Raw genomic sequence first — 13553 nt, forward strand, 5'->3', positions numbered from 1 at the left:
GAATGTCAATCCAGGTGGGCATTGGAAAAAAAAGCTTCTAAAAATGTTCAGAGTTTTATTCTCATGTAATGTGCATTTAAATTAAATAGTTATTATTGAAGATGTACACATATAAATTATTAGTAGATATCATTGAGGATTTGTTAACCCCTTTCTTCTCGCTCCCATAAAAATGACGGGATGAGGTTTTCCCCTCTATTTCTCGCTCCCATGACATTTCCGGGCTGGAGTGTTCAGTAACACGCCAATAAGAATAAAACAAATTCATTTCTTTTGCCCGGAAAACATTTTATTTCTCATTTTACACACCAAATGGCAGTACCATGATATTTTAAGGTAATTGTAGATAGTTAGTTTATTTTAAACTAGATGTCAGCACTAATAAAATACGTGTGTTTGGCAAAATAGGCACTTTTATGACAGTTTTCTTGAAAATTAACAGATCGTTATTAAAAAAATAAAAATAAAAATTTTTGGTATTTCATAATTTTAGTAAATAACAACTATTCCAAATGTTCTGTGATATTTAATGAAGATTGCCAAGGATTTTATTCGTTCAAAAGAAATTACGTATTCGTATAGATTTCAAAAAAATTACTGAAGCTCTCCATAACCAAACATATTATGGTTTTTAACTCGATTTATTTTTAAATTTTGAAAACTATACAGCTAGTTACACAAATAATTAATACACTTTCAACATATTTTTAAGAAAATAGTACTATTCCTTTGTTAATCGCTATGGTTTTTAAGAAGCCTTTGTATTTCGAAATTATTTTCTTATTTTGAAAAATTAACTTATTTCATTTTCGATTATTTTCACTTGATTTTCTTTAATATTTAGCTCAATTATCTTAATAAAAGAAATTTTTTATTTAAAACTATTTCATAACTCAATATAGAAATATTTTTGAAAAAAAATAATATGGATATTATGCGCTCCATTATGGAAAAGAAAAGTACAGTCAAAACTACCAGAATGTGGTTAAATTTACCATGTTTCTTGCTCTATCTAAACACGTAACGAAGAGCTTTGGTAATATTTTTTGATAAAATTAACAAAAAAATATGGCTTTTTACCATGCAATTTTTTTTTACCATATCTAAGGTAAAATTTGGTAACATTTTGGTAATTTCATCGTAATGCTTTAGGACATGGCAAAAAACACATTAATTTGGCTTATGTAACGCGCGTCGTGGTGCTGTTGAAAAGTACAAGTCACTGAGTTTCGATTTAAATAGACAGGAATTTTTTTCTACTTTTATTTCAAAATATTAAACGAAAACATAGGGTTGAAAATAAATAACTTGAAGCATGAAAGTTAATATTTTCCTGCTTTAATGTCTGTTTTTTTTTACTGTAGTAAATTTTAAGCCCTAAGAAAGATCCAGAATTATAATTTTGAAGCCTGAAATTTCAGTAAACTGTTTCCATGCGAACAGAAAAAATTATCAAATGTTTGGTTTAAATAATATACAGTAATTCGTTTTATTAATGAGAATTGTGGCTTTTCTTCGCAGAAATATCATTACTAAACAATACAGTAATTTTACAACATTTTTTTTCTCCGAAGAAAATTGCAAATAAATATTTAATTACAGTAGAATAATTTCGATCTAAGTTTTAGTGTGTTTACTAGAAAATACACAAAGAAAATTTCCGGTAAAATTACCGTGCTAAATGGTAATGATATTTCTGGTTAAAAAAAAACTTTTTTCTGGTAAATAATACCAAACTATACAATAGTATTTTATTTCGTTTATACGGCAAGAGCTTACCAGAAACTCTAGGTTTTAAAATTACAGCTCTTGTTGCCTCACACTTTGTTAAAATACCGAACTGGAAATTAAATTTAACCGAATAAATGGTTATTATGTCATGCTCTAAAGTATTATATTTAACTTACCAAATTCTATCACTTAGTATAAAACCATATTTTATAGTTAATTTTACAAAAATCATTACCAAAGAGCTTCGGTAAAAACTTTTGGTTAGAAATATTGTAAATTGAACTATATTATGATAGATTTGACCATACTTTTTTCTCAGTATAGAAATAATTAGAAGTATTGAGTCCCACATTAGAATATTTGTATTTTATAAGAATTATTTGCAAAATTTTTATGTGAAAATAAACTTACTTCTCAGAAAAATATAAAATTTATAAATAAAAAACTATTTGCAACTATTCTAATTTAGTTGCAATAAATAAATTAAAATTATGAATCATTGAAATTAATGGCTGCATTATATCATTTATATTTATTACAAAGCACAATTAATCACAAGTTTAAAATTTTAAAAAGTTGATTTAATGGCTTCTAATAATTATTCACTTCAATGCAACGAGAACTTGCCAAGAGTTCTCCGTTTACTATTAAAATAAAGTTTTGTGAAACTTGTGCTTTAAAGGAAGGCTGTTACAACAAATTACTTTCGAACAATTATTTCAGATTCAATGCAAATGATTTATATGTAAATGACTTATACTTAAATAAATAAAATGTAAATCACTCACAATGTATAGAACATGTTTTCAATTGAAAAATAATTTCATTTTATATATCATCAATATTTAATATACATTTTGAATAGATTTATGTTTAAAAAAATCTAGGCATTGCGTGACAAATGGCATTATGCACATATACATAATTTGTACTTTGAAATATTTGAGTAAATATATTAAAATTGAAAAAGAAATTCAATACTTAAAGCAAAATTAAAATATACAAGTCTAGACTTTTAGACAGATTGCTTATAAATGACTTCAAGTTCGGGATGTAGCCTTGATGAAATTTATCAAAGCAAATACTAAAAGTCTATCATTGCTAGTAGGCCTATAATAAAAAAATGAATAAACCACACTTTGCTAAAACAGAATTATGAGTTTCAAGAAAATATTCACTATAAAAATTTATATCTAGAAAAATGCACTTTATTATACATTAAATAAATATATTTTATCAATTGTTTATAAGTCATATGCTTGAATGGAAAATTAGACAAACCTATAAAATATTTGAGATGAATTTAATCGTATTGCATGAATGCATTGCTCTATTTGGAATTTTACAACCCAAATTTAAACCTATTAAAATTTTTGCTCCAGTTGTTATTATTTTGTATCATATCGGCGTTGTGGATATGATCGTGTTACTCATCAGGTTCGTAATAATAGGTTTCAGTGACATTAGAGTTAATTGTGCTCACATAATGGGTTATATCTTTCACCTTTTTGCATGGCATGTTTTACGTAGAAAAAGAAAAGAAATAGAAGAAATTCTAAATATAATTAAAAAACTGAGAAAATGGAATGATATTTCAAGTTACCGAAACGGATGCTATTTAAAAATTGCTTTAATACTTCTCGTGCTTGTATCTCCAACTGTGTTTTATATAACACTTTATCTTGCATCTGATAGCGAGTTCCAAAAACAATATGCGAGCTTCGTGCTTTTTGATACTCAAATAAACAGCAATTCCTTCAAAAGCACTTACTTGGTAATTAATTTTACTATTCTTTATGGTATAACAATAAGTTGTAATGTCATGATGTTAATACTGTATCTGGCATGTTGCCGTTATATTTCTTATTCCCTATCCAAACTGGAGATAGACTTCGAGTCCTCATTTGCTAAATCGTCAATCATTATTAACGAACGAAAACTCACTAAGAGATATGTTCAAGTGTATGATTGTTTAAGAAAAATTCAGCTAACTTTTTCGAGGAGCTCGTGTTTCCAGTGTTTATCTTTAATATGTTCTGTGTTCTCTTCAACGGCTATGTTTATTGCTGGATCGCAGCCAAAAGAAATAGGAGTATATTTTAATTTTGCCGTCATAATTGAGAGCTTGTACCACATTCTAATCAATTTAGCGTCATTGATTTCACTGTACTTTTTTGCTGGAGATATACCAATTAAACTGCGAAAGTTTAAAGATTTGTTTAACCATGCATACTCAAAATTGCGACTCGATGGAGAGCTTGAAGCTCAATATTTAAAAGAATCTCTCTTGAAAGAAATGATGGAATGGCCCGAATCTGAACTGTCAGGCTCTAATATTTTCTATTTTACCAAACGTAATTTGTTGGCTGTTATTGGAACTTTAATTACTTTTGGACTCATTATTGTGAGTATCGAACAACATTTAGAATGAACTAGGGTTTCATTTACGGAGGCAAATAAACAAAAAACAAAATATATCAAATTACTTACTTGATTACTAAGTTCCTCATCCTTTATGATCTAACGTTAATTTGTCGTACCATGTTGTTAGTTCTATATCTAACATATTGCCAATTTATTTCTGTACCGCTATCCCTATAAGTGATTAACTTTGGTTCAACATTTTTCAAATAATCCCTTAAAATTTAAAAACGAAAACTCAATATATTTAAGTGTATAATACACTAAACAAACAATCAATCTATTGTAGAAGTTCATGGTTCCAGTGTTTATTGGTAATATGCGCTGTAATGTACTATGCTTCGATTATAATATGCTACATTGATAATATGCTTCTTCAGCTATATTTATAGTTAGATCACAACCGAAAGAAGCTAAATAAAAAATTTTAATTTTTTTTTCTTTTTGATCACTCGAATCAATATTTTACTTAGAATAACATCATAATTTTCATTATTATTTCCAGTTGGGTGTCGATACCATTTAGTTGAGAAAGTTTAAAAGACTATTTAAGTAAAGTTACACTTCTCTAAAGAACTTGGCCATCAGATTTCAAGTATTCTCTCTTGCAAAAAAAAAAAAAGATTGACTGACCTGAAGTATAATTGTCAAAGCTCAAATATTTTACTTTATATAATATTGTGTTATTGGCTGTTAATGGAATATCTTAAGAACTAATCGTCCTAACAGTTTGAAGAACTATGCATTTAGATTAGGCTAATGTTTCGAACACTCAAGAATACAGTGTATAATTAATCACACGCATTATATTCTACTTAGCATAAATTGTGATTTTCTTTTTTAAGGCTGATGTTACGCGTCTACAAAATTTAGCGTGATTGAGCAACAACTTGAAGCCGATTTGAAAGCCTCTTTCAGGGATTCTCTCTTGAAAGAAACGATTGATTATCATGAATTTGAAATGTTAGGCCTAAATATTTTTTATTTAATAATAAATAACTTACTGATAGTAATCAGATCTTTAATTTCGTTTGGACTTAACGGCATAAAAGTCGAAAAGCAATATATTAGCCTTCAGCTATATTTATAGTTCGATCGCAACCGAAAGAGGCCAGATAATATTTTAAATTTTTTTTTTCAATTTTGATCACTCGAATTAATGTTGTACTTGTAGTAACATCCTTATTTTCATTATTCACTTTGACCTGTTATCGATACCATTTAGTTGAGAAAGTTAAAAGGATTATGTAAGTAAAGTTACGCTTCTCTAAAGAACTTAGCTATCAATTTTCAGGAATTCGCCCTAGAAAGAAAAGATTGACTGACCTGAAAATGGAATTGTCAAGAGTCAAATATTTTTTATTTTATATAGTATTGTGTTGTAGGCTGTTATTGAAATTTCTTTTGGACTCATCGACTTAAGAGTTGAAGAGCTATGCATTTAAATTAGAATAGTGCTTCAAACTCTCAAGTATACAGTGTACGATTAAGCACCACACGCGTTGTATTCTACTCTGTATGTGATTTCTATATTGTTAAATTGTGATCGTTTTTTTTTTTTTTTTGCTGGAGCTACACGTTTTCAAAACTTTGAATTACTTATAAAATTAAAAATGGTTTAAATGAAAGCGGGAAATAAAAGGAGGGGGAAACCCGTGCTAAAGTATGACATTAATCTTTCCATGAACTTCCGAAGCTAAACAAGTAGAAACAATAAACATTAGTCGAAACTCGTTTGTAATTGGCTGTAAGTGCAGACTGAGAATCGGGGTGAACTGAGAGAACTAGAAGAAAAGATCATTCTCGAAAATTGGAGTATGTTGTTATATGAAAAGATCATACTCGAAAATTGGAATATGCTGTTGTAAACTTAAGAAACGACTAAAAGGCGATTCACGTCTCTTGTGCTCGTTTTCCATGATTTCTAAATTTGTTGTTGTTTTTAAAATTTTTGAAACTAATTTTCACAAGGAGTTCTGTAAATCTTTTGTTCATTTATGTTCAGTTGAAAATACTATAAACAATATTGTTTTAAAACAGCGTTATTCGTTTAATTTTTAAAAAAATATTTTAAAACTAGCTAGCCGTCTACAACGAGGAGCTGATTCACCTACGCGAACACACCGCCTAGTGGTTTCACATTGCTTTTTATATTCACGGAGGAAACGCTCCATATTGATTCTGCTGCATTTGGCAACATTGCTCTTCTATGTCATTGGTATTTTAGAAACAAATGAAGAAGATGGGGTAAAAACCATGAACGAACTCGTCGCCTTACAGTTCCGTCTTTGTATTCTCCCTACACGAACTCGCCCCTTCGCTGTCCCATACTGACGGTGCTGCTCTCGGCAGCAATTACATTTGCATTTGAGTTGATATGTTTATACGAAAAGAAAGTAATTGGAGATTCGTTTAAAAAGTATTTAAATGTCTACATAATCGTTGTTTGCTTTATTAACATCAAACAAACACAGTTATTAATGGGAGTATATAGTGAGACCAGATCCATTTTCTGAAACTCCCTGAAACACATTTTCAGCCTAAAATATCAAAATGGTTCTGTATTCAATCTGAATAAAATGGTGTTTTAAGCAACATCTGCTCCGAAAAAATAAACTGTAGTCAGTTTCGTGAGCCTCGCATTTGCCTAAAATAGGTAAGCCCCAGAGGGAAAAAAAGGACATTCAAAATTCTCAATTTATGTATCATTATTACTTCTTTATTCTGTGTTTCATTATATTTTGACCAGAGAACACGTCTCTTTAGGTACATTTGGCCAGCTCCCATTAAATTACTTATTTTCTCCTCCATTAAACCAGTGACACAGTATTCACGAAAAGCTTTATTCTAAGTTCGCAGCATGTAATAAAAGACAATTTTGAATTTCAGAATACATGAAGAACGAATTCCTTTACAAAATATCAAATTGAAATTTCTAAGTCACTAGAAATTATCGCACCGCATGAAAGCAAATTTTTTAGCTAAAGACTATTTCTATTAGCTCAAATGGCATCAAAAAATATGATTCAAAGCAATAAACTAACCTATATATTGAAGAGCTTTTGCTCAAAGAAAAAAAGAAAACCGACTATTTCACTAAAAATGCAAAACTTTAAAAACTTTTCTCTTTTTTTTTTAGCTCCGTACGCACTGTTGGTTACTTCGTCCATCGACATAATTATTATTCATTACGTTGTAATTAACACCGCGAGTAGAAATTTAAGCAGCTTTTAAAAATTATATTTATCATCCATTTAGCAATCGCTCATCTAATTATCTATTATATAGCAATTAATACATGCGTAAATATTTTAACACATTTTTAAAAATTTTACTTATCATTCGTTAAACAATATAAATAAGATTATAGTTAAAGAATACTTTAATTACAGAGTATTTGCTTTTATAAAAATGAGTTTTAATTTAGACATTATGAATACTTCAATTCATTTCCAGTAAAGAAATATTTTTTTGCACTTAGCCTATGTATTAAATTAGATGATTGCAATTGAAACGGCAAAAAAAAAGAAGAAAAATAATTTTATTCATGGATTCTATGATCTAAAATAGATCGTAATAGATTATAGTAAAAAAAAATCTGCAGATTTTTTTTCAGTTAATTCACTTGAATTTTGTTTTTTAGAAGCTTTAAATGATAAAACAGACTTTTTAAACCATACAATTTACTTCGTAGATATTCGTGCAACGAAGTGTTTTTATATTGGTTTACAAAATTTGAATATTTTCTTTTTGTGAAAAAACATTAAAGAGGTTATAAATTATTCAGAATGAAATTATTAATTCGATGAAATGAAATATAAATTTAATCATAAAGCCAATGATAATTACATAAATTATTAAAAATACATGTTTAAATAGTTCATACCAATATTGAAAAGTGCAGTCGCATTTAAAAGGACTATACCAATCTGAACGTCCATAAAAAAAGCCATATTTCAAAAAAATTTTATTTCCTTTAAAAGCAATTACCAAGATACAGTGTCCATAATAAAAGGTATGGTAAGTAATACAGTTTTTGAACAAATTTACTTTTAATAATCTGAGCACTCTTAATATTTACTTAATTACAAGGGAAACAACTTCAACGTAAAGTGATAAGCATTAGTAATGACACAGCAGGCAAGAGGATTAGTTTAATTCATTATATGTTTCTAATTATTATGGGGTAAACGTAAAGCAGGTATTCTGTACGAATAATTTGAGAAAAAAAAATGCAACTATTTTGCATAAGGCAACATTTATTTTTGCATAACTCAAAAAGGGAAATATTTTACTTTAAATTAACAATTCGCAAAATGGAGGTAAGAAGTCGCTGAAACGCTTTTATGTACTTTTTAAAATCTAGAAATACCCACTCTGACACCACCGTTTATGTTTCTAAAAAAAAGCCTGAAAAACACTGCAAACAATTTTTAGGTAGAAATATTACGTTATCATTCACTTAAGATCAAACTTAAATTTATTAGATCAATCATTATGAAAAGTATTATGAATGAATTTTGTTTTACTTAAAAATTCTGAATTTTACTCCAAAATACCAAATTATAAAACAAATTTCATACCGTCTTTTCATCAAACTCTAGACGTTACGCTTTTCTCAAAGATATCGATCCATGATGTTTGCGCCATGATAGCAACACTCGATCCACTATGACGATGTCGATTTGAAAAATCCGAATACAGCGGGGGGAAAAAGTATACTTATTCAAAGAAAATACGTTTTTTGTTGAATATTTCCTAATTTTGTTGAAATCAGAATACTATTAAGATTACATGTCAGAACAAGAAAATATAATCATTAAATTAAAAGCTATTAATTATTTTCTCGTTGCATAGACAAAAATACTTAATAGATCTTCGGGGAAAAAAATTTAAAAATTTAGTAAGGTTGTGGAAGCAAGTTTAACTTGAATGCACTATAACAGGGCTGTCCAACTGCAAAGAGGCCACGGGCCAGAATTCCGGTCACTGATCACCTGGCGGTCCGCAGTTTGAAAAAGTTGAACAATAACCTCTTATACAATAACCAATAATAATTAATAGTTGAATTATTAATTATAAAACAATGGAACAGAAGGATTATAAAACAATTTGCTTACATTTTAATGGGAAAACAGAGGCCGATCAGCCTGAATAAGAAGTTGGCGGGCCGCACAATGTGTGTTGGCGGCCCGCCAGTTGGACAGCCGTGCACTGTAATGAAGCTTGATATTTTCGAAATGTTAAACGGTCTAAATAATGTTTATCATTATAAATATTTCTTACTGAGTTATTAAATATACTCTTAATTTTTTGAACTAATTTTGGCTCATTGAAAATTTCTTTTCCTGTCTTAAACGTATTGCTGTACACTTATTAAACCATATATCTTATCAGTAATAAGTGAGCGAAAACAATATCCAGACTTCATATAATAAAATCATTTCGTTTACACAGATTGAACCATTTACATATTTTACCAGTAATGGATATCCAAAAGAATGATATATCCAAAAGAATGACGTATATCCAGGTTCAATATCGTGTGTTTCATTTTGGGTGGAAAACTACCATTCTCTTGTGCCTGGGATCTACAGGCAACACAGACATCAGTAATTGGTCGTATCTACCGTCTCTTGCATAGGGAACAGGTTTGCTGAGGCACAGAAGAGTCAGAGCTATTCCAAGCATCACGCAACCAACAAGAACCATTGTGAGCCCTATGCCGAAATTGACAGCTGCGGCACTGGCTGTGGGCGTCCTGGGAACTGTGGATATTAAAACAAAATAACTAGAACATATATTACCGTTATTGCAGGAAATGCAGCATTGTATAGAATTCCCAAGTAGGAAATATGATTACCCAGAGTGTGAGGTTAATTTTAATGTTTGCAGCAATGATCACAACAAAGATTAGAAATAATTAGCAAATAAACCATACCAGCTTAATATGCTAGTTTACGAGCTATGAAATTTGCATTAAGCTTCCATGAATAAACCTTTTATATTGAGACTGAGTCTGCCTTCAAAAAACAAACAAAAAAACTTCTGAAATCAAGGATTGATCATCATTTGTGAATCAAGACTAGAAAAAGCCTTCTCAAAACGAGGATAAAGTCACCTTCTCAAGGTTTATTTTAGATTTTATGACCATCACTGAAACAAGGTTTATTTCTGCAGGCTTTTATATACTTTTTTTAACACTTTAAAAGTGAAAGTCGGCGTGATCATTAAGTTTTCAACACGGACAAAATGTTGCATTTGAAACAAACAAAAAAAAAACATTACAATAAAAGCTAAAAAATTATCTTTTTTTGTTCTTCTATGCCTTAATGTAATTTTTAAGGAAACAAGCATGGCATGCTAATATATCTACCAAGTTTGAAAAAAGATTGAAAATCAACTTTTCTATGCCAACCAAATGAAAACGAAAAATATAACATTAGCCATTCGGTTACCGGCTACATGGGTAATATTTGTATACTTTTCCTATTGATTCTATAGAATGACTAATGACAAACCAGCAAAATATAAAACAAAACATGTAATGTTTCACATATTGCCTAGACCACTGGCACTCTACAGAATAACTAGTGAAAACTTTACGGGCGTTCTACACAATATATTATAATCCTCATAGTCCGATAGTTTGTAATAAAGAGCACATGTAATAAAATGCCTAGCTATTCTATAGAATACAGCCATTTCATACATTGACAATAATTTACAGGCGCACTCGATAATAACGTGACCCTATTTAACGAGAACAGGGATCTAACGGGAAAAAAACGGAAATATACTCGTATATATAAATTCTAAAAACATAGTAAAAATATTATTTTTTAAAGACATGATAGAAGCTTGAAGATTAGAATTCCTTAGAATTTTATTTTCTGTTTGGATAACGAAAACGTGTGGTTAAATGGAACATGTTTTTTTTCTTTCAATAATACTTCTATTTTCAGATAATAGAGATTCTACTCTTTATCAGATAGTAAGTGCAGAATATAAAATTGGTCTGAAACACTTTTTCTTTTCAATCAATTAAACTGAAAATATATTATACTAAACTTCTTTTTTTTCTTCATTTTTTTAACAGTTTTCATAATACATAATACACCACACTTCTTTTGAAGCTCATTTGCTCATTGATGGTATACAGACACCTATACCATCTATGATTTCATTTACCTTTGCTTTTTCCTTTGCAGTTAATTCTCTTTTTTATAGTGTTGTCATATCCGTTAACACATTACAATTCTCGTTTCATTTTTAGCAGGATTTTTAAATGACATGTACATGCTTGGAGCATGGAACAATGCTCATAATCAAAAGGCATAATATCTAAAGTGGAATTCCTTCTTTGCAGTTAGCTTTTTATGTAGAACAGGCTCATTTATTGCAGATGTATCTAAAATTACAATTTTCTATAAAGTTGAGCTAGAAATCTCATAAAGTCTAAAATTATTTGCAAAACTATAAGGCTAAGACTGTAAACTATTAAACTATTTATAAAACAAATTAATAAAACTATAAGGCTAAAACTAATTAGGACATAAATATAATGATATTTTACCTTATAACCGGTAATGAACAGTCGACCCAATTCTGAATTTACGGCTATCAGTATTCAACTCCGTAACCTTGTAATTTTGAACTGAACCCAGAAGGCAAGGGAGACCCTGGGAGCCATAGTGAGCTCAGGGGACAGAGCGTTGGCCTTCCAATGAGGTGAATCGGGATCAAATACCAGTGATGTCTGGTCGATGCAAATTCCGCATCTGGCTCGCACGAACCACAGTGCAGACGTAAAATATCATCAGTGGTAGACCGATCCTGGGCTTGAGTCCCCTATCCGTCAGACTAATCGTGGGTGGTTTTCGTGGTTTTGCACTCCGTGTAACGCAAACGTGGGCTAGTTCTATCAAAAACTCCTCCACGAAGGCAAGCTTTTTCCCAATTTTTGTTCCACGAATTCCCTTGTCTTCTAGATTGGGTTCAAAATTACAAGGCTACGGAGTTCAACGTTAGTAGTCGTGAACTCAAAATTGGGTCGGCTGTTGAACGACGGTTATGAAATAAAAAGGAGCTCCTGGATCCAACGTTAGGAGAACCTAGCCTTAGTGGAGGACTTTTTAATGTAACTAATCCGCATTTGCGTTACATGGAAAGAAAAACCACGAAAGCCTCCCTCCCACGGTTAGCCCGACAGCAAGGAACTTCTAATACCACTGAGGATATTTTACTTTAGAACTGTGGACCGTGCAGTCGGAGGCAGAATTCGTGTCAACCAGCCACCGCCGGGATTCGAACTTGGGTCACCTCATTGGGAAGTGAACGTTCTGTCCCCTGATGCTCTGCTGCTCGATCTAATCATATTTCATAACCATCATTGAACGACATACCCGATTTTGAGAAATAATCAGAAAATTACGCTACATGATGTAAATAATTATTAGAATTAGTGAATAACAAAAAGCAAGAAAGCCCACACAGGTCACCTTTAAGTCTTTCTAGTGTTGAATATTGCAACCGATAATGTGTATATTTCTTTACTTCATTTATGACAAGGATTCTAAAAATATACATTAAGGGTGGTTGTTTAGAATACCTAGTTCACAACTGTTAGCGATTATATTTTTTGGAATAGTATACAAACATATGGCGGGAAACGAATGGTATTATAGAACATGCTAGACATTTTAAAATCCTTATTCGAACTACATTTCGAAAAAAAAATTTAAAACGTAGTTTGAAATATTGACAATCTATATATATATTTCTCTTACACGGCGATAAAAAAAAGCCTCATTACAACTCTCCGAATGGCAACGCTAGAAAATCAACCAATGATTGCCGCTAAAAATGTCACATGCCAAATCTAGATTGGGTGGCTCAACATATAGCGCTTCTAAAAACGGAAACGGAAATAACCAGAGTGTAAAATATTATGTGCTTATGCGCATCGTATTTTTTGTTAAATAATTTATTTATTATATATCAGTTTATAGATGGTAACGAGAAGAGTTTTGTGGTTGCTATGGTGACTAATTAGAAGGTAAATTGTTTTTTTGAGTGAGTGTGAGATTTGTTTTTTGGAACTGCGATGCTGTAATTTTATTGTTTAGTTAATAAATCTTCCTTTTATATTAAACGTGATAGTAGTTTCCTTAATTATTTGATTCGAAGTCCTTGGAGTTTTATTTGAGGTCAGTTTATTTTGTATTTTTTGACAAGAGAGAGCATTCTCACCAAACGAGATTTCTTCCGAAATTCAATGTTTTGTTTATGCAGGGTTTTTCCATTGCAATTTCTCTTATTTAAATTTTTAATAGACTTAATTATAGCCAAAATTTTAACCTTTTTAAAGAGATATCAGTTTTAGAAATTTTATCTTAAGA

At 30.3% G+C, this 13553-nt stretch overlaps 1 long non-coding RNA gene across 1 annotated transcript in view; it reads right to left on the minus strand.

Annotated features, from left to right (window-relative positions):
- Positions 1 to 8104: 8104 nt before the first annotated feature.
- The window catches only part of LOC139426757 (uncharacterized), an 8346-nt gene continuing 2897 nt past the window's right edge, over positions 8105 to 13553 (minus strand). The window contains exon 2 of the long non-coding RNA XR_011637964.1: positions 8105 to 9920. This is a non-coding gene — a long non-coding RNA (uncharacterized lncRNA). The remainder of the gene's footprint in view (positions 9921 to 13553) is intronic.

The sequence above is a fragment of the Parasteatoda tepidariorum genome, chromosome 10 (genome assembly GCF_043381705.1).
Source record: "Parasteatoda tepidariorum isolate YZ-2023 chromosome 10, CAS_Ptep_4.0, whole genome shotgun sequence".
NCBI classification, from domain to species: Eukaryota; Metazoa; Arthropoda; class Arachnida; order Araneae; family Theridiidae; genus Parasteatoda; species Parasteatoda tepidariorum.